Source organism: Lepidochelys kempii, chromosome 14 (assembly GCF_965140265.1).
Source record: "Lepidochelys kempii isolate rLepKem1 chromosome 14, rLepKem1.hap2, whole genome shotgun sequence".
Taxonomy (NCBI): Eukaryota; Metazoa; Chordata; order Testudines; family Cheloniidae; genus Lepidochelys; species Lepidochelys kempii.
The window spans coordinates 12,384,712-12,406,616 of NC_133269.1; the positions used below are offsets into that span (position 1 = coordinate 12,384,712).

At 41.2% G+C, this 21,905-nt stretch overlaps 1 protein-coding gene across 3 annotated transcripts in view; it reads left to right on the forward strand.

The window, feature by feature from the left end:
• CA10 (carbonic anhydrase 10) overlaps positions 1 to 21,905 on the forward strand; it is a 339,096-nt gene that overhangs the window by 131,838 nt on the left and 185,353 nt on the right. The window lies entirely within an intron of this gene.

The window sequence follows — 21,905 nt, forward strand, 5'->3', positions numbered from 1 at the left end:
ATAATCATAATGGTTCCTTCTGGCCTTAAAAATCCATAAATCTCAATTCTGTTGAGAGGGTTTGGTCTGTTGCTATCAGTGGAACCCTGCCAGAGGAGAAGGCATTGGGGTGCTTGGACATATTTTGTAGTGTTAAACCTGACCCTTGAGGAGCTCAGGTTTTTTGGAATGGGATGGGGAAATAGTTCTCGCTCACGCCAACTAAATCAAAAAATTTTGATCTTTCTGAAACTAGGAAGTGGTGGCCAATTTTACACCAGCAGTAGTTTTCCCTCCTTTCTTAAATGGTTTCTTAAATTGAAAATGTATTCCTTTTATTAAAAAGTGTTTCTCATAGCATTGCCCCCCAAAGTTAACAAATGGTGGAGTTCAAAAGAAAAGGCTGCTGCTGCTTATAGCAGTTTGGGAGTCAAATCTCAAAGAAGTGCCTACGAAACCTTCACACAACCATACACCATCATCTCTTTTGTTTAGCCCATTTTTAGAGAGAGGTTACTTTAGAATATTGTTCTGAGGCTTACTTGTATTTTGTCCTGCTTGTTAAATCAAAGCCATTGTTGCTCTGTATAGATCTTCAAGTGAAAGAAAAAATACTATTAGTGGAATTTCAATTATCTAGATAACTTTTCACTAAATCAGAGTTGCCTGTATTTTAAGACATAGTATCTTGCAACTTGCCAGGACTAGAAATAAGTGCACAGTTGCCCATACCAAGAGAAATGAGTCGAAAGAATAGTAAATATGGCAGGCGACCAGCTTGGCTTAATGGTGAAATCCTAGCGGATCTTAAACATAAAAAAGAAGCTTACAAGAAGTGGAAGGTTGGACATATGACCAGGGAAGAGTATAAAAATATTGCTCGGGCATGTAGGAATGTTATCAGGAGGGCCAAATCGCACCTGGAGCTGCAGCTAGCCAGAGATGTCAAGAGTAACAAGAAGGGTTTCTTCAGGTATGTTGGCAACAAGAAGAAAGCCAAGGAATGTGTGGGCCCCTTAATGAATGAGGGAGGCAACCTAGTGACAGAGGATGTGGAAAAAGCTAATGTACTCAATGCTTTTTTTGCCTCTGTTTTCACTAACAAGGTCAGCTCCCAGACTGCTGCGCTGGGCATCACAAAATGCGGAACAGATGGCCAGCCCTCTGTGGAGATAGAGGCGGTTAGGGACTATTTAGAAAAGCTGGACGTGCACAAGTCCATGGGGCCGGACGAGTTGCATCCGAGAGTGCTGAAGGAATTGGCGGCTGTGATTGCAGAGCCACTGGCCATTATCTTTGAAAACTCGTGGCGAACCGGGGAAGTCCCGGATGACTGGAAAAAGGCTAATGTAGTGCCAATCTTTAAAAAAGGGAAGAAGGAAGATCCTGGGAACTACAGGCCAGTCAGCCTCACCTCAGTCCCTGGAAAAATCATGGAGCAGGTCCTCAAAGAATCAGTCCTGAAGCACTTGCATGAGAGGAAAGTGATCAGGAACAGCCAGCATGGATTCACCAAGGGAAGGTCATGCCTGACTAATCTAATCGCCTTTTATGATGAGATTACTGGTTCTGTGGATGAAGGGAAAGCAGTGGATGTATTGTTTCTTGACTTTAGCAAAGCTTTTGACACGGTCTCCCATAGTATTCTTGTCAGCAAGTTAAAGAAGTATGGGCTGGATGAATGCACTATAAGGTGGGTAGAAAGCTGGCTAGATTGTCGGGCTCAACGGGTAGTGATCAATGGCTCCATGTCTAGTTGGCAGCCGGTATCAAGTGGAGTGCCCCAAGGGTCGGTCCTGGGGCCGGTTTTATTCAATATCTTCATAAATGATCTGGAGGATGGTGTGGATTGCACTCTCAGCAAATTTGCGGATGATACTAAACTGGGAGGAGTGGTAGATACGCTGGAGGGGAGGGATAGGATACAGAAGGACCTAGACCAATTGGAAGATTGGGCCAAAAGGAATCTGATGAGGTTCAATAAGGATAAGTGCAGGGTCCTGCACTTAGGACGGAAGAACCCAATGCACAGCTACAGACTAGGGACCGAATGGCTAGGCAGCAGTTCTGCGGAAAAGGACCTAGGGGTGACAGTGGACGAGAAGCTGGATATGAGTCAGCAGTGTGCCCTTGTTGCCAAGAAGGCCAATGGCATTTTGGGATGTATAAGTAGGGGCATAGCGAGCAGATCGAGGGACGTGATCGTTCCCCTCTATTCGACATTGGTGAGGCCTCATCTGGAGTACTGTGTCCAGTTTTGGGCCCCACACTTCAAGAAGGATGTGGATAAATTGGAGAGAGTCCAGCGAAGGGCAACAAAAATGATTAGGGGACTGGAACACATGAGTTACGAGGAGAGGCTGAGGGAGCTGGGATTGTTTAGCCTGCAGAAGAGAAGAATGAGGGGGGATTTGATAGCTGCTTTCAACTACCTGAAAGGGGGTTCCAAAGAGGATGGCTCTAGACTGTTCTCAATGGTAGCAGATGACAGAACGAGGAGTAATGGTCTCAAGTTGCAGTGGGGGAGGTTTAGATTGGATATTAGGAAAAACTTTTTCACTAAGAGGGTGGTGAAACACTGGAATGCGTTACCTAGGGAGGTGGTAGAATCTCCTTCCTTAGAGGTTTTTAAGGTCAGGCTTGACAAAGCCCTGGCTGGGATGATTTAACTGGGAATTGGTCCTGCTTTGAGCAGGGGGTTGGACTAGATGACCTTCTGGGGTCCCTTCCAACCCTGATATTCTATGATTCTATGAAATACAAACAGAGCTTGATCTGTAGCTGGTTAAACCAGCTGAGCTCTGTTGAAGCCAATGGAGCCAGATTGATTTACACCATCTGAGAATCTGGCTCCAAATGGATATCTAATCTATGTAATCTTCAAGTTAGCAGCAAATTGTTGTCATTGTGAAATGATAGACCCCAATCCTGCAAACACTTACAACATTTATCCATGTGAGTAAATTTGCACTTGCGAGTCCCTTTTTTTCAGGATCAGGGTCTTAAATAGTTTTTAAAACATGGTTTATACCACAGATTATGTCCAATGCCTTCTCAGATGCCATGGGCATGCAATTGTATAACAACAGGGTGTGTCTTATCTCTCTACTTAAGTTCTTTTCCTAGTTTGCCTTTTCCTCCTTACTAAAAGGACACCTTTATTTTAAAAAAACCATGGTTTTCTAGATCTTGTGCATTTCCATACATGAAGATAAATTTCATGTTTTATTTTGTTGGAATAATTCAAAGTTCACAATTTGAGATACTACTGCAATCACCACTTCTTAGGACTGGCGGAGGAGCCAGGTGTTGCTTAATATGGTAATAAAAAAATTCCAAAACATTTTTTGTGATATTTAAAAAAAAACAGTATGAGAATGAGATTCTCTCTCCTGTCTTTGTAAGTCTTTCTTTTGGAGATACCTGCTTGCTGCTCCGAAGTTAAATATCATAGGATTTCTGTTCTAAGAAGTCACACTGAGGGATTTAAGACACCGATTGTTTTACTAGTTTTTATTTGACTGTGTAGGTGGTTGGAACATTGATGGTAATTTGCCTCTTGTTCCCCAAATGGCATTTTGACAATAGTTTAGCAAGCCAGCATGTCAGTGTCACTCCTGAGCCATCTACACTACAATCAGTTGCAATTTGCCTTGACCTTGAATGTTAGACTTCTGAAATGGAAGTTCTGTGTTCTGCATATTGTAGTTCGTAGAGGGCTGGGTTTTCAAAAGTGCCTTCAGGATTTCGGTGCAGAGGTCCCATAGAAAATCACTGGGACTTGGGTTTCTAAATCCCTACCTAAAATCTTTAATACTTCAGCATGGATTTGGCAGCAGAAATACAGTTCTCTGCAATATGAACAAGCATGATTAAAAAGATAAAACTGCTGTACTGGTAAGGCTGGGGCAAAATCCTGACTCAGGGTTACACATGTCCCGTCCCCCCCCCCCCCCCCAAACTGTGACTGTGCTAAGTAGAACCATGGGCAAAACGGTTGCGCTCCAGTTCTGGTTCCCTGAAAAACACAGGCCATGTCCACATTAGGATAAACCATGTTAGCTTAAACATTCGAACTAATATGTAGAGCTGATTTTAAAAAATCTTTTGCTGCAAAAAATGTCAATGATTTTCATCCAAATCTTCACTCCGTTTTTAGGGGCGTGGGCTCAGAACCTGGGTTCCAGTGCAAATTCAAACATCTACAATGCTATTTTATAGCCCCACAGCCCGAGCTCTGTGAGCTTGTGTCAGCTGACCCAAGCTCTGACTCGGTGCCATGGAATTTTTATCACTGTAGATATATCCTGAGTCCACAAGCCAGTCCCACAGATACCAGTTTACAATGCAGACATACCCACTAGGATTAACATGTTTTAAAATTGTACCTTTTTTCCCCTAGTTTTTGCAGTGCCAGGCTGAGCAGCAAATGACCATTGTGTGATGGGGTTTAAGATTTATTATTATGATTGTTACTATAACACCTAGGAGCCCAAGTCATGGACCAGACCGCACTGTGCAAAGTGCTATACCAGCACAGAATAAAAAGACTGTCTCTACCCCAAGGAGATTACACTCTAAGTACAAATCGAGGTTATGGATTGTTCATCCCTGTCTGGCTGTATCTATGAGACAGTACTGGGGATAGACAGTGGTCACACTAGCAACCTAAGCATTGAGTTAGAGGGGTCCATACGTTGGTCCATACATTGTAACACACACCTTCAAAGTGCTTCTGGTCCCTATTCTCACTCCTCCACTCCAGTTTATTTCCTAGCATTTAAAATTGTGTGGGTATTTTGTCCTTCATAGTGCTAATAGTGGCCATTTTCAAGAACTCTTTGTTACCCTGATGTGCTTTTAATTTTGGATTAAATTCATAATGCTATAGAACATCAATATTGCGTTTTGCCAAGTATTGAAATTACTACTTGCCATCCTTCCTTTTTTTCCCCCTAATAAGTTAGAATAATGGTAATAACATGATAGAGTAACTGTATTTACAGTACTTTAGACACACAGTGAATCCTGACCAATTAATTAAACCTTGTGTGACAGGGTCGGGCCAGATGGCTACAGGAGCATAATAGAAGATAGATATGTTAGCCCCAGGTTAAGTAGGTCCCTTTTCCCTGGGTAAGGTAACAAGGAAGGTTGCAGAACAATCAGGAACCTTCTGGGAACAATTAAGACAGACAGGCTGATTAGAACACCTGCAGCCAATCAAGAAGCTGTTAGAATCAATTAAGGCAGGCTAATCGGGGCACCTGGATTTAAAAAGGAGCTCACTTCAGTTTGTGATGCATGTGTGAGGAGCTGGGAGCAAGAGGCACTAGGAGCTGAGAGTGAGAACACGGACTGTTGGAGGACTGAGGAGTACAAGCATTATCAGACACCAGGAGGAAGGTCCTATGGTGAGAATAAAGAAGTTGTTGGAGGAGGCCATGGGGAAGTAGCCCAGGGAGTTGTAGCTGTCGCACAGCTGTTCCAGGAGGCGCTCTAGACAGCTGCATTCCACAGGGCCTTGGGCTGGAACCCGGAGTAGAGGGCAGGCCCGGGTTGCCTCCAAACCTCCCAACTCCTGGTCAGACACAGCAGGAGTCGATCTCGACTGTGGGTTCAGAAAAACGGCCAAGCTGAGGGCTGCCGTGAAGCTCCAAGGCAAGCAAATCCACCAATAAGCACAAGACCCACCAAGGTGGAGGAGGAACTTTGTCGCACTTGTCAGTTTGGTGATGCCATATGGTAGTCATTTTAGGTCATGCTTAAAGACTTAATTTGCTTTCAAAGGCACATAACAGTCTGTTGCAAATTACCTTCTTTTTATGATCACTAAAAATGACTCTACCTGATTTTGATCTATTGGGAATGAACAAGTCAGTGTACGCTGGCCAAGGACTGTTACATAAACTCTGTAGTGGAATGTGTGCAAATGAAAATTATTTGGTTGGATCCCTTATATCTTTCCTTTCATATGGAACATTGATAAATTCATTTGTATATTATTTAAATTAATGCCTTTATAAATAATTGGTTCATTTGGCACATGCTACAAAATAACGATATTACTTAGCAGTTTTCTAACCTAAAATAGGGTGGGGAAGAGAGAGAAACTGACTAGAAATCAGTGAAATGGTTTCTCTGCCAGCTCGTTCCAATTCCATGCTGTTCAATCAATTCTGAGTATTACTAGCATTTTCCTCAAGAGTGTAATATATGGCAACTGCCAAGTTTTGCTTTGGTGATTACTAAAAGGACAGATTCTGTTGTGAACCATATTTCAGCACTGCAGAAATATAAAAAATGAACTGTTAGAAATGGTCCAGGAGGAATGAATAGCAATAAGACATCAATGTCATCTGTAAACTGATTTCTGTGAATTTTAGAGGACTTAATAATATGATGCTTTGATGTATAGTGTGATCGGAACGCTAATAAGTCTGATACAACTGTCAGAAAGTTTAATGAATAAAAAATGTAAATTATATACTATCACTAGTTAAAATAAGAATGTATCTTCCCTAATACTCCTCTGGCACTCTATGCACTCTATTAGTAAGAGAGTATAAAATGCATTTGGCAAGTTAAAATAAATTTTGCATGTCAGTCTGTCATTTGCTATTTACAGGAGAGTAAGACATTTTTAAACTCACTGCTACTTGTATATTCTGCTATTTGTAAAATATATATGAAAATGTGAAAAATGCACATTCAAGGAATATTTGTGAGCATACACTCCGGGTTCTATTTTCTTATCACTTAAATGATCCTTAACTGAGATTTAAGTGAGTTGGAGGATTTGTGTAAGTTTGCCATACACACAAACACAAATCCTTTTCTGGAAATGCCAGGAATCTCTGAGAATTTGTCAGCTTCAGGAGAATTTGTGAAACCTAGAAAAGGGAAGGTGACCTGATGAAGCCCATTTAAAAGTAAAGAAACCTGGTCCTGAGAGTTTTGCCTGCCTAAGAGCTTGCAGGATCAGGTTTCATACACATACAGGATGTTTAGATACACAGTCTTCCTTGGGATTAGTGCCTGCATAAGAAGCCGCATCATTCTCTTTGAAGTAAATACAAGGATATATATAGCATATTTACCTTATAGTGTGTAACATGCTCCAGTTACTTGTCTTATTACTCCACAATTACAGCCTCATGGCATATACACTATACCAGTTTTGCTCCCTTAACTGAATGACCTCCTAAATATAAATGAATGTATGGAAGGAAACAAGGTATACATTGCATCATGTTAAGTGGGAGAGAGGTGAAGTTCAAGAGACTCGAAGAGAGAGGGAGCTGTGTTTGGCTCCTATAGTTATCTAGTTCCTTAACCCTTCAGATCGCTGCTCCAAACCCATGATCCTCTGTGTAAATCCAGAGATACCCAGTGATGCTAAATGGCAGCTGAACAGTCTCACATTACTGTTTTGTTTTACCTTCAGATTCCACAGAAAATATTTTCTTATATGACATACTTTTAACAAGTGTCTTGGCTGCTACATTGGAGGAATTAAAAGTGCCATGAGACTTCTTGGAAAAAGTTGGTATATTCATCCTGATGCCATATTCAAAATGGAGTAATTAAAATTTCGCCTGAATAATATGCTCTGAGTTTCAATTGGAGAAAATATTTCCACATTCTTTCCTGAAACGTGCAGTGTTGCTGTGTGCAGTTAAACAGTTTATCTCACTAACTCGTTATCTCAGTGATGGAAAAAAGCTATCATCATGTCCTCACATCCAGGTTATCTCTAAATCTTGCAGATTCTTTCTGCATAACATCTCTAAAATACTGCCTTTCCTATCTATCCACACAGATAAAACTCTCTCATTCAGGCTCTCATCATCTCACGTTTTCATTACTATAACATTCTTTCTCTGACCTTGGCAAAGGCAATTTTGCCCCACTCGTATCCATTCAGAATATTGCAGCAAAGATCATTTTCCTAGCCTGTTACTTTGACCATTTCACCTTTCTTTGAATCTCTTCACTGGCTCCCTCTTCTCTGTTGTATCAGATATAAGCTACTTGTCTTAAGTTTCAAGGTCCTTCATGACCTGTCCCTGCTCTATCTTCTTTCATTCAGTATCAGAAAGTCAACTCCCATGTTGCTGGCCTCCATTGGCCACTTGTTAAATTTTGAAAAAAGCACCTTCTTGCTTTCTCCTATGCTGCCTCTTGCTCTTGAGAGAAGCTCCCCATAAACACACACAAAACTAACTCATTATCCTCCTTCAAAACTCTCCTCTACCGTGAGGTCTATTTTAAAAACACAGCTTGGCAGTACTTACACAGCTTGTGTACTGAGACCAGAGCCTATCATGGTGACCAGTACTGTCCCATTATTTCCTTATGCTCCCCTATCAGTCAGTCTGTATCTGTTGTTAATCTCTTGTCTTGCACTTAAATTGTAAATTCTTTGGGGCAGCAACTGTCTGTGTGTACAGCACCTAACACAATGGGGTCCTGGTCCATGACTGCGGCTTTTAGGTGCTATGATAATACAAATAACAAATATTAATCATTTATGTGCATGCGCCAGTTCAGGGCCAAATCTGTACTAAATGTTAAAGTCTCAGTAGCTCTATTGAAGTGACTTTTACTAGTGGGCAGAAGTTTTGCCCATATGTACTAATCAGTTTCAAAAATTCTATGAAAGTTGCAAACTGTTGGGTGAAAGCTACCTATAAAATGTCAGTCATTCGATCATTTGAAACGAGGGCGATGTGTTACTGTGTGGTTTGGGCAAGGGATCCATTGGAAGATGAGGAAGCCCATATCAACTTTAGAATATCATGTCTCCTCCTAAACTGGTGTAAATCAGCATAGCCCTATTGACTTCAATGAAGCAGTGCTGATTCACATCAGCTGTGGATCAACCCCCTTTTTTTCTGGTCCTTGGTTGTTCCTCTGTTTGTCATGATGCTGTTTTGCTGCACGTGATGAAGATGTTACTCTAGCAGTCATTCTAATACCAATGAGAGAAAATTGAGGTACAATTCCATGCCGTCATGTTTGGGTTACTTAACAAAAAAAGATCAGTGACTGCTCTCATTTCTGAGGACTGAATTGTTTGAAATATTCAGATGAGTATAAAAAAAGATCTGGTGAGTGATTTTTTTATGCCCTTTTTCTGTTTAGCAACACACATGGTGCAGTATTTTGATAATATGCTTTTTGGGTTTATTCCATCCTGCTTTAAATCTGTGCACAAATCCAGAATTTTATTTTAACACACACACTCAGATGTAAAACCTGTTTGTTTTTATTTTCATTTGATTTGGTGTGAGTGACTGTGGCTGATGACGGGAGAAGATTGAGGATTTTTTCTTTCTCATAGATTCTGATCTCACAATAAGGGTGAATAGGTCTCTAGCAGTGTATGGTTCAAATAGAATTACAATTTGTATTTCAGATTCATTAAAATACACTTCATGGGTTTCATCCCTTGATGGATATTTCATCCCTTACTCTTTCGTTACAAAGGATGAAATTATACTATGCTGTATGGGAGTATAGTAGAGCTTAGTAAAATATGATGATTTTTTTTTCGGCATGCTGATCTCTTGGGCTCAATATTGAGGAAATATTTTATATTGATGCTTGCCATAACAGATGAAAATATTCTGTCGTTTCATACAGGGCAGCAGTAGGCAAAAGGCTGACTTGAAAAGCAAATTTAAGATTTAAAACAGACTTTTTTCTGATCGTTGACTGAATTTTGGGGAAACGTTTTATTTAAAGAAGGCAAATCTCAGATAGCTATTATTTTCAAATATCCGTGACATTGCAGTGATTGGAATGAAGCAGTTGTCCTTTACAGACGATGACATATTGCGGACAGTAAATATGAAAATAGCTGACTCCATAACTGTTAGAAGCCAACCTTTTAACAGCTTCACAAACATTTAGGAATAATAATTCTTGTGTCCTTTTCACCGCAGTCTTAGTTTATTGCGATTACTCAGCTGTTTGAATTGATGTGTGCAGTGTCCTTGTTAGCAGGTGAGGGCGCAGCATACTGCCTGTAATAGTATATAGACTTGATCCACTGATGAAACTCCCATTGACTTCAGTGGTAGAGAATCAGGCCTTATGGCCCCAGTTGTGCCAACAGTTGTGCACATGCTTATCTTTACACACAGGATTAGTGGAGCTACTTGTGTGTGAAATCAAGCATGTGGAACTGGGACCTAAGAGGCGAGGTGGATATTGGGTCTCCCGCTCTACATATTGCTGTTCTCTTGGTCAGGGCTCCTACTATTATTTTTCTCTGTTTGCGACCAGAAATCACATTGTATTTGTCAGGACTCTCTGCCTGTTCTGCAACTAGAATGCTTTACTTGATAATGAGCGTGTATCAATTCTGCTAGACCTAGCTGGGGATAAATCCCACAGTTGGCAGTGTGGAATACAAATTGCTGTAGCAGTGGGATGTGCCATTCAATATTCTGAATAACATCTCGGTATTAGAAAGAACTGCAAGTCTGTTGCCTTTCTCCCTGTCCTGTTAATCACAGGTTGCAGAGTAGAGAGACAGAGCATGTTTATAGACAGAATTAAACTATGTATTTGGGATTAAAAACTAGAAAGGAGCTTAAGGATAAAACTGAAGAGGTGGTCAATGTACTGCTTCTAATAGGCAAAAACAAATCCCAGATCTGTGGATCAGCAGCTACTCATCAAGTCTGAGATCCTGGTGGCAAAATGATGCTGTATTTGAGCTCACTGTCACTCCAAAATCGAAGAGGGAACTTCAATAGATAACAAAAATGGGAAGAAAGTGAGCATAATTTGGGGATGACAAATGATCCTAGTGAGAGGGATGGTGTATCCTGCAGTAAGGCTGCAGGAGTAAGAATTACAAGGAGATCACAAGTTGAATTTCTAACCTATTCTGAAGTTTTGCTTTTTTATTGTGGGTATATTCTTGCTATACAAATAATGTAACAGAAAACCATGTATCATCCTCATATTGATTAGTTGTATGCCAGCCGTCTCTGTCAGGTGCATGAGTGCCTGATTTATAACTGTTCGTTGTGGATAACTTTCAACTGACAATTATGTTTTCAACCCCCTGCCACAATGCTTGCTGGTTTCAGTGGGGCTCCGTGTCTGTGTGTGTGTGTGCAGGAGACTGCCCGCCTGAAGCGGGTTGCAGGATCGGGACCTAATCATTTGCATCCTATAAACACAAGCAGTTCTAGGGCCCGATCTGTCACTTGCCACTTAGACAAAAACCTCTTATTGGATGTCCTGCCACAGGCTTCCTCATTGTGGCTGCTCGCTGCCTCGCCTCTCAGAAAAGCCATTGATCAGGAGTGAACATTGCATTGAACACCACTATCTTACATGGTATCATGCCACAAAACTTAGGTTAGTTTGCATGGGAGCTTGCTTCTTATAGTGACTGCTCCATACCTCTCCTTAACCCCACCCCCATAATAGATGCAATCTAAATCAGGTGAGGTTCCTGCAGAGAAGGGTCTTTTAGCTGCTAAGTGAGGTGGCTGGTGCATGGACACACTTTAAAGTCCATTTTGTAGCCTCCTGCCCAGTCCCCAATTTCAATGGGCTTCACATACATTGCTCCCCTCCATATGTGGTTGCAGAAGTGAGCGTCTAACCTTACGGCCTTTCTTTAGATGGATTCTTCTCATTAGAGTAATGGAGGCAAAAATACCGGGTGAAATATTCATCAGTTGCTAGAAAAGAGAAGTTATAGGATAGCCACCTCGGCATGTAAAGACGCACTCAGAAAGTGGGCAGCCTTATAAGGGAACCCAAGTAGTAAAAAGCTGATGCCTATGCTAACCTCAATAGCAGGATATCCAAAGAATACTTTTAGAAGCCTCCCTTTAGAAGTGTATGTTCTTTCTTGACGGTATTAGAAAATTATATGCTCCATCTCTTCTCTGCACTATAATTTTGTTCTTGCAAAAATATGTACTGTTTTTCTCCAGATTCTATTGGCTGTTGACATAAGTAGGATAAATAGACAGAAATAGTGTGCCGTCAAGCTTTCCTCCAGTTCTGATTAGAGCTCTTTATGCTTTCCCTTGCTTTCACTGAATAATCTGCCTTCAAAAATATAGTAAAAACTACATATAACGGTTGTAAATGTTGCAGATGATAAATGTGCTCTGTTGCAGATGCTTGAAAAAAGATAATTTACTGTTTTTGGTAAAACCAACTTGATCTGAATATACCAAACATGGATTAATACTTTGTGGATAAATAAATATTTAAAGAGCAAAGGAAGAAGGTTAAACATTATTTTCAAGATTTTCTTAGGCAGAAGTGAGGAATAAATACATAAAGTCACGTAAATTCAAAACTGATGCTGGGACTGCATGTGGATTATTGTTAACATGAACCAGAGATACCAAAACTATTGAATTTATATTTTATCTGAGCTGCCTGTTTGAAAATAGCTTCACGTTTATTACATATGCCCATGAGATAACAAAGCTAGCAAATAATACTGGGCCAAATAACCCTTTATCCATACCAATAGTCCCACTGAAGCATGAATAAAGATTGCAGTATTGATATTCTGTGGCGTGTAACTTAATAATGATCTCCTGTGTATAAAATGAGATAAAGCCAAGGCATTCATAGAACATACGGTTTGAGGTGAAGCCAAGACATTTATTTTGGGAAGCTAGAGAACTGTATCCAATTAAAATGTTTTATTCTAGTGAAATTAGTACAGAAAATTAACAGGATCGCAGCTTCATTCTCTCCCCTTCAGGATAAATGTCTAATACTGTATACTGTGTCAAATGATTTTTGTTAATTGACTAAGCAGGTTGATGGAAGAATGAAGCTTCCTGAATCATTATTGAAAAACAGTCTTCTGGTCAGCGTTTAAGGCCAGAATGGATGACTAGCTCAACCAGTCTGACCTCCTGTGTCAACACCACCACCACCCAGTGCCCGCACACTAAACCCAACAACCAGAATTAGACGGAAGTATTATAGCCCACAAGAGACTAGATTATATGTGCCACAGGGAGAGAACAGGAGGGGCCGAGGTGCACTAGTGCCTGAGGCCCTCTCGGTGGCAGGGAAATAAGCCCAAAGCACAGACGTAGCCCATCTGAAAAGGGCTTAATTTACAGCGTGTGGATTTAAATCCAAATGAAACTCCAAATCAGAGGATATCTCCCAGGGCTCTGGACACCCTGGACATACATTCAAAGATTGAGTAGCATAGGAACTATAATAAAGAGGGTGAAGCTCAGGAGCATGTTGAGATTGCAGCATGGCATGGGGGAAGAGATGTGATCTCAAATAGGTAAGTCCTAAGCCCTCTAGGGCTTTATTGGTCAAAACCAACACCTTAAACTCCATCCAGAAACTAAGCGACTGATGGTGCAGATCATGGAGCACCGGCAAGATGTGTTCCTACAGGGAGGCTCTGCTTAATTGTAGTAGTAGTAGTTGGGGAAAAAAAAATCAAGCTTCTTTTTTTTTTTTTTTTTTTTTAAGACCTGGCACCTCTTGGGTATTGTGCCTGCTGTCTTTTATGGATTGCCCAGCTTGCTGTACTGTACAGCGCTTACCAAACGATACAGCCTAATAATTCTGTAGCTAAGCTAGCTCTCTTTGTTGAAGTTGAGTACAAGTTTACTTAATATTATTAAGGCTTTGAATATTGCCAGCACTTTGGTCGTACTCCAGCGCAAGGGTAAGTAGAGGCTGTGAGAGAGTGCAGGTGAGCTTAAGCAAGCAGCAGAATCCTTTGCACTGAGAGTACGTCCGCACTTCGAGCAGGAGGTGTCATTTCCAGCTCGAAGAGACATACTCACGCTAGCTCTGATCAAGCTGGTACCCTAAAAATAGAAGGTGTAGCCTCTGCAGTAGGAAGGGTTACATGCCTTGGATCTCAGATGGGATCGTATTCGGAGTGGTGATCCTCTCCTGGCACTGGTGCTGCTGTGGCTCAATTTCTGTTTTTAGTGTGCTAGGTCAGTCAGAACTAGTGTGGTATGTCTACTCGAGACGGAAATTACACCTCCAACTCTAAGTGTAGACGTAAACCGAGTGGCAGTAACTCTGAAGCCCCTTGTGTGCCTACTCCTTTACTCTGAAGGTTTCAGAGGATGTGGGTGTGCGCACACACGTGTGTGTTTATATTTACATATAAAAAGGTGTGGACAGAGAAACATGGTGTTACGTTACCATAATGAAGATTGCATTTATCGTGTTAGCTGCCTTCTCCACTCTTCGGCCCCCTGCTTGATATTGAACAGAAGTAAATTTGCACTCTTACTAGGTTCTCCTGCTTTCTCTGTCCTACTCTCTAACTTTTTCCATTTCATCTCCCTGTGTGACACTCCTTCCTTCCACTGTACAAGATCAAACTGCAAATATAGGGTAGCCCTCCAGCAATCTGATAGACCAATGCCAATTCCAGGTGGTGCAATGGAAGAGAGGATTGAGAAGCGTCTGAAATACAAATGAAGGATAAGGAGAGATGACGCTTATCAGTAAGTTTCAGAGGGGACCACAAACTTCAGAACTAAATCTATTCTAGCAGCCAGGAGCTGTCAGGATGATAAATAGACTAGTCTGTAATATCAGTTTCCATACTAGGGCAGCGGAGAAAAAGAAATAATTCACACTCCAAAATCTGTTAAAATAACATTATTTGATTTAAAACCGCGACAATCTGGAGGTAAAACAGAAACACAAACCTTGATTCATCTAATATTGCAGATACTGTAGGCAAATCAATGGCTTTTCTGAAGCCCCTAAGTCAGTGCTGATACATGATAATTATCCACTTCCCTGTTAGAGCTCCTAAGCTTTTCCCCACATTTTGCTATAGCATTATTTTGTCAGACGGAAACAGTTGTCTCCATCATCTCACATTATTTCATTATAACTCCCATAATAATTATACTCTGACTAGGCGTGAAAAGCATCAAGGAAATAACTATTTAATAATATTTTGCACTTATTGTATCTTTATCTGAGCATCTCAAAGTACTTTGCAAACTGTGCATGTCCAAGAGATTTTGATATGCATCATATGTCAAATATCCATGTTGTTCAATATAAATCCTCTTGACTAGCCCACAGCCATATACTTGCAGGATGGTGTGTCCTTTATGTGTAACCTTTGGTGCTCTTATTTCAGTTCTCTCCTCTTTTGATTGTGGTACACAGAGGCCACTAGTAGCAAAGTTTCAGTCGAGGTCCAAACACACTTAAAGTTTAAGGATGTTCCTGTCCATGGGGCTTGATTCAGCCCATTATAGAGGTAAGCATCCCAAACTGCAGATTCTAGATCTGGAGTTTCACATGTGAATATCTCCAAAACTGGGGGATTTCCAGATCCAGAGTTTTGATTCAGGACCCTCTGTCAATATTAAACTTTACTTGAACACTTTTTGTGTCAAAGGTGCAGAAAGAAAGAGGGTGCATGTATAAGGATAATGCATGCCCATTTACTCCCCTTGCTTTCTCCAGGGAAGGTGGAAGGGAGGACTGGACAGAGCTTTGTGCTCCATCTCCCAGTAGTGTACCCCCCAGCACAGCAGTGCCACATACACACATGCGCGTGCACACACACACACTAGAGCAGGAATCCTGCCTCAGAGTTGCATCTGTGTGCTGGAGTCGCACAGTTTACACACAGCGCCTTGCTGAGGGCTGTGCGCCAAAGGCATCAGTTAGCCATGAATAAGAATTTTGCCCAGCATTCTGATTATTAGTGTAAATCTGTGTTTGCCCAGTGTTCTCTTTTAGTCTATCATGCAACTACTTGTTTAAACAGAATTTTAAAATGTACACTTGTCTCATCGCACAGATGTCCTGACTCCTTCAGACTCCATCACAACTCTTCTGTGTAAATATGTTTGTATCTGGTTTCTTAAGGCATATTATAGCTTTGATGGACACTAATAGCTCCTTCTGAGCCATTACAGCTTTTGATATGAATACACAGTTATGATCTTTATAAAAAATATGTATCATTAAAAATGATAGACTGTTAGGACTTGATCAGCACCATGACAGACTGTCAGGTAAATCCCCATTTAACCAGTTTAGAGCTGTCACTAGTTTTGGTGTCAGTTAGAAGTATAGAAATGTTGTTTAATGGATCTCTTGACACGATGGCACCTTATGGCTCTTGGTGCTGGGCAAAGATTTTTTCAGCACTTTATTCTTCTGATGTAATTTACCAGTTAGCTTGTAGATGGTGCCCTATTGGTCTAAGCCTTAGGTTTACAGTATCTAGACTGCCTGGAGCTGCGGGTTCAAGTGTCATAGTCAACTCAGCCCTTTATATCCTCTGTCTATATTCTGGTCAATGCAGTCTGTCCCCTGCTCATCAGCAGGATATCTGTTGCATCCTTGTCTAAGGTACATATACTGAATTCTTCTGCATGGGCATTAATAAAAAAAAACCCACAGTATATTTCTGAAAGAGCAGGAGTGTGCACCAGCATGCTTGGTCATCATTCAAACGCACCAATCCTAAAATGTTATGCAGCGTACTGTGCAAAACTCCTCCCTGTTTATCACCCAGATTTGCCTCAGTCCCAGAGGTGGCTGCATTTCAGTGGTAAGTGATTCCTTTGTGACACTTTTGAGGAACCTTTGGAATGGAAAATTCTGTATTAACAAAAGTGACTATTACTATTGTGAATGTTAATTATTTGTAGTATTTTTTATCATGGGCATCTGTTACCTCAAGTAATGAGTTCCTAGAGAAGCAGGAGCCTTAGTGGAGAGGGTTTGATGTACAGAACGTGGAATTGTATAGGTAGATATATGTTAAAGATTAAGGTTGCTATTACAGAAAGGAAATTGCTGTGCTTACAGTGCAATTGTGTCCTGTAGGTTGCAACAGTACCATGGTTCTGTATTTGAATGTTTGTCTGCGCCTTCCTCCAGCAGAAATTTACCATTTTTAGTATATTTGGGGGAGAGGAATACTGAAAATTCAATATCATAAGCAAAGAGTTCTGTAAAAACTGATAAGCATGTTAAAATGCTGTCTCAAAAACCAAACAGAATATAAAACCCGCGTGTCTGCAAATGAGATTTTTTTAGCTTGTGGAAATGCTGGCAAGATTTGAACATAAATATACTGCTATTATGTGAAATGTGTGATGAACTCAAATTGGAAAATGTGCATTGTGAAATCTCCTGATCTGCATTGCAAACTGCAGTGTGAGGACACATGTAAGGATTAATATAATATAAAGTGTAATATAGAGCCTTATTTTGAGGTAGGCTGTAGCTAAGCTTCTCTTACAACAGTGGAGTAAGTGTCCTGTATAGTCTCAGGGCATTTCAGTAGACTCATATTTTTCAAAAGCAATATTCTTTAAACTGTTTAAAGTGAGGTTTCACTTCATGCCTCTTGGAATACATCAGCTGCCATCTAGCACCTCTGTAGTCCAAGTAGATTATCACTTTCCTTTCCTACTTTACTCTGAGCAATGCAATGGAAGAGGAGAAATTACACAGCAGGCCTGTCTTGCTGCAGGTGCTCCTCACTGGACGTGAGGGCATGAATCTTGACATGGAGAAACCACCCATTTGGGTGAGGAGGGTACTTCTGTGCATTTGACACAGGGTCACCCATTTTCTAGTGCTGTGTACATTTATGGCCTTATATAAATATAAATAATCGTTCTCACTAAAGGTGGGAATATTCTAAGATACATACTGAAAGAAAGAAGGATTACGGGGGAAGAGTAAAAGGAAATTTACATTTCTTTATGCCTCTGACTGATACAATCTGTTGTCCTTAGCATGTTTGTTGTAAATAATATTGTGAATAATATTGAGGTTATTGCTGGAGAGGGGTCTGCATTTTTGAATCACATGCCAGTTCCACATTACATGAAAGTATGTGGCAGCCTTTAACTGAACACTCCATATATAAATTAGGAACAATATTATGGCATCTGTTGTATGTAATGGGGGAATATAACAGTTGTGCAATATGAAATAGTGAATCTATCAAATGATTACAACAAATTTTATAAATATTCCTGTTAGCTTGGCTGCAATCATTGTTGGATAAGATGAGAAGGTGGTGGTGGGGAGAGGTTTGGCATATCAAAAATGTTACAATAAGAAGTGTGAATTAATGCAGCCGGGTTTTGTCTAGCAGCTAGATCTCTGGAAGTAGCAGAGATTGCCCCATCCAACCAAAAGATCAGCCTAGGTGAGGTACCTTGCCTGTCAGTAATTGTAAAGCTATCAGGCACTTTACTTCTGAGATTTCTTTGATTACTCTGAATGGTGTGATGATGGATAAAGTCTTTGCAATATAAAAATCCTTCATTTTACTCTGTCATGCACACCTTACAGAGCCTTTGGTATCAGTTCTGCAAAGGTTCTTTGAGAAGGCTGGGAGAAGAGAAAATTATCTAAATGTTGGTGTAGCAAAGTGAAATATGCAATTACTGGAACATTTACATATGCGTAGAACTCAGCAATAGAATAGTAGTAGTAATAATCATAATAATACATCATGTTTATATAACAATTTTCGTCCCAAAATGCTTTACAAGATGAGAGACCAACGATACACTAGGATTACTTCTTCCATCTCTACAATATGTTTCACCCTCGAGGTGGCTGCAAGAGGTTGTAGAGAGTTTAGATTATGAGTGTTTTGGGGGGAGAGGAATACTGAAAATACCGGAGAGGGAGAGGAATTATTTAAGCTCAGTACCAATGTGGACACACAAACAAATGGATATAAGCTGGCCACCAGGAAGTTTAGACTTGAAATTAGACAAAGGTTTCTAACTATCAGAGAAGTGAAGTTCTGGAACAGCCTTCCAAGGGTAGCAGTGGGGGCAAAAGATCTATCTGGCTTTAAGATTAAACTCGATAAGTTTATGGAAGAGATGGTATGATGGAATAACATGATTTTGGTAATTAATTGATCTTTAAATATTCATGGTAAATAGGCCTGTGATGGGATGTTAGGTGGGGTGGGATCTGAGTTACCCAGGAAAGAATTTTCTGTAGTATCCGGCAGGTGAATCTTGCCCATATGCTCGGGGTTTACCTGATCACCATATTTGGGGTCGGGAAGGAATTTTCCTCCAGTGCAGATTGGAAGAGGCCTTGGAGGTTTTTCACCTTCCTCTGTAGCATGGGGCACGGGTCACTTGCTGGAGGATTCTCTACTCCTTGAAGTCTTTAAACCACGATTTGAGGACTTCAATAGCTCAGACATAGGTGAAGTTTTTCGCAGGAGTGGGTGGGTGAGATTCTGTGGCCTGCGTTGTGCAGGAGGTCAGACTAGATGATCATAATGGTCCCTTCTGACCTTAGTATCTATGTCTGTGAGACCAGAGACTTGGTGTATATATTGCTCGTGATCTCTCATTTATTTAAGAGGGGCAAGGTATAATCTTATATTTTATTCAGATATAAGAATGTCCATACACAAACTCTCCCCCCTCCCCAGTTTAACTAAATTAGTGCAGCATCGCACCTTTAGGCAACTAGTCCAATGTTGTGTGCAGACCAGGCCTTAAAGTTAAACTGAGCATGGGACTGTCCCATTCAGCTTTTACTTTACCAAGCTCCATTTGCTCTTAAGGCTTTTAGGCAGCCAATCCTTTTGAAAAGAGGACAAATCCTTTGCCCTGTTGGTCTGTATATCAGTTTAGCATTTTACATCTTCCTTTGTTTTCCAGCAACCATCCATCACCCACTCCAAGGGGCAACCTGGGGAGTGGCCCATCGGGGGCAGAAACTGCAAGGTTCTCCTTGTGCATTTCCCAAATTATCCCACTGGGGGGAAAATAGGGGGGGGTAAGTGGGTGCAGGTAGTCCCTGCAGAAAAAACAGCAGGGTTAGTTGTGGATCAGCCAAGGTCCACCAAGATGTGTCCACTGCAAGGCCCTGTTCTTCATACTTGGGGACCTGCTGTCCCCACTTCCGGTTCCCCTAACATCTTGACTCCTCTTCCCATGCTAACAACGTGTGTGTGTGTGTGTGTCTCTCTCTCTCTTCCTATGGCTGATGGGGTGGGGCGTGGGGGGTGTTGTTGTTCATCAGAGTGGAGAGGGCATTGTGCATTAACTTTCTGGAGATTTTGTAACTGACGTTGGGGGATGATACCTTCCCACCACTTCCACATGAGCCATAGGGATCACAACATGATGAAAGCAGCAAATCCTAGGGGATGATCTCCCCCTAGCTGCAGATCAACAGCTTATTTTATCAGCTTTTCTTCTTCCTTAAACTTTTAAAGGGGCACTACCAGATGTGTATTGGTAGAAACAAGCTTTTTGTTTTGTAAAATCAGAACCTGAGTAAATGGAAATATTGCTGTTAATTGTTTTTTAAACATTCCCACATTTGTGGGTTTTTTTAAACATTGCCGTGTAGTCTTTGCAACCCAGACATTACAGTATTGTACATGAGAACCAGAAAATGAGACCCAACACAAACTGAAGGTGAAACTGAAAAACAACAAACAACAACATAAAGAATGAGAAGTAGACATGGCCCCGTTCTTCCCTGCCCTCACCCCCCACCCCATGGAGATATTAAAGGCAACTGCAGAGTAGCACAAGGACTACGACTGTGTCCTGCCTTTATACTGGTGACATAAGTTCCAGGGGCAATGCTCCTTGCACTCCCACACAGCAGCTAGACATAAATCTTGTGCTTGAAATGGAATGTGTCTGTTCAGTGGAGGCAGGAGGGCTCTTGTGCCCTTGTAGGACAGAGGTTTATGTAGAGATATTTAATAAGGCATTAAGTGTTTGTTACATTTCGTTAGCTTTTTCTGATATTATTTTGATTCCAATCAATAAGTTTTTTACAACTCTATACCTCCACTGGCTCATTGCAGGTAAGTTAGCTATCTGCTCTGTGTCATGATATGCTATAGTTGGACAATTACTGTATTTAGTGACTAGAATGTGACTCCTTGTGTGAAAACTGATCCTTTTATGTGAGATGTAATTGTTTCCAGGTTATTCAGTGCCTATTGAATTAGTATTGAAAAGATAATTTCATGCTTAGTTAAATGATGAATTCAGTTCATTTCTAGTGAGGCAAAGTAACAAATGTGACTTTAACAGTATTAATTATATGCAAAGAAGAAAGTAAATACTGTACAGCTAACGAGCAAAGGTAAATTAACCAGGCATTTCTGTTTGTCAGCTGCCTATTCTTTTATCACTGCTGATGGATTTTAAAAGGGCAGGCAAAATCCCTTGAATCCAGATGAGGTCAGTTCTGATGAAGGGCTGTAGCTGGCTGGAAACTGTTCTGTGATCTGTGTGAAATGAATCTTGTGGCCAAGTCCTTATCCTAATAGACAAGATTTAGTGCCACAGAAACCACTACACAATTGGTCCAACATTTTGGCAGTCTGAGTATAGGGGCCAGGGGTCATGCAAGCCCCAGAAGACTGATTGGCCTCCCCCAAAACATGCCTCCAGTGAGGTGATCTCTCCAGCTCTTGGCTGAGGCACTCTGGCATGCAGTGTGTGAGAAACGGGGGCATTGCCACTGGTCATGCTCTGCCTGGCTTGTGGCTAATCATAGGACGTCAATCCTTAGGGCCGTCACTCTGGCACCTCACTCGAGCTTTAACTTTATGCACCTGTGTGCAATATTGTTAGAACTACAACCAAAAGGCCACATCAGTAAGGTCCTTGCTCCATCCTTAGTCAGAATGAAATCAGTGGGAGTTTGCCTGAATAAAGATGGAGTAAAGGGCAGCTGGGGCTGTTTCCCATCGCCCTCTCGCCAGGTGGTGCACAGAAACTCTGTGAGCAGCATTAAAAAATATCACTCACTCTACAGTTGCATCCTCTGCAGGGAACCAGCAGGGGGGCTGCTTTCATCAACACCCTGCCCACCTGAGGTCTCCAGGACAGAGAGAGCAGGGTTACAAGTCATGTTATGCC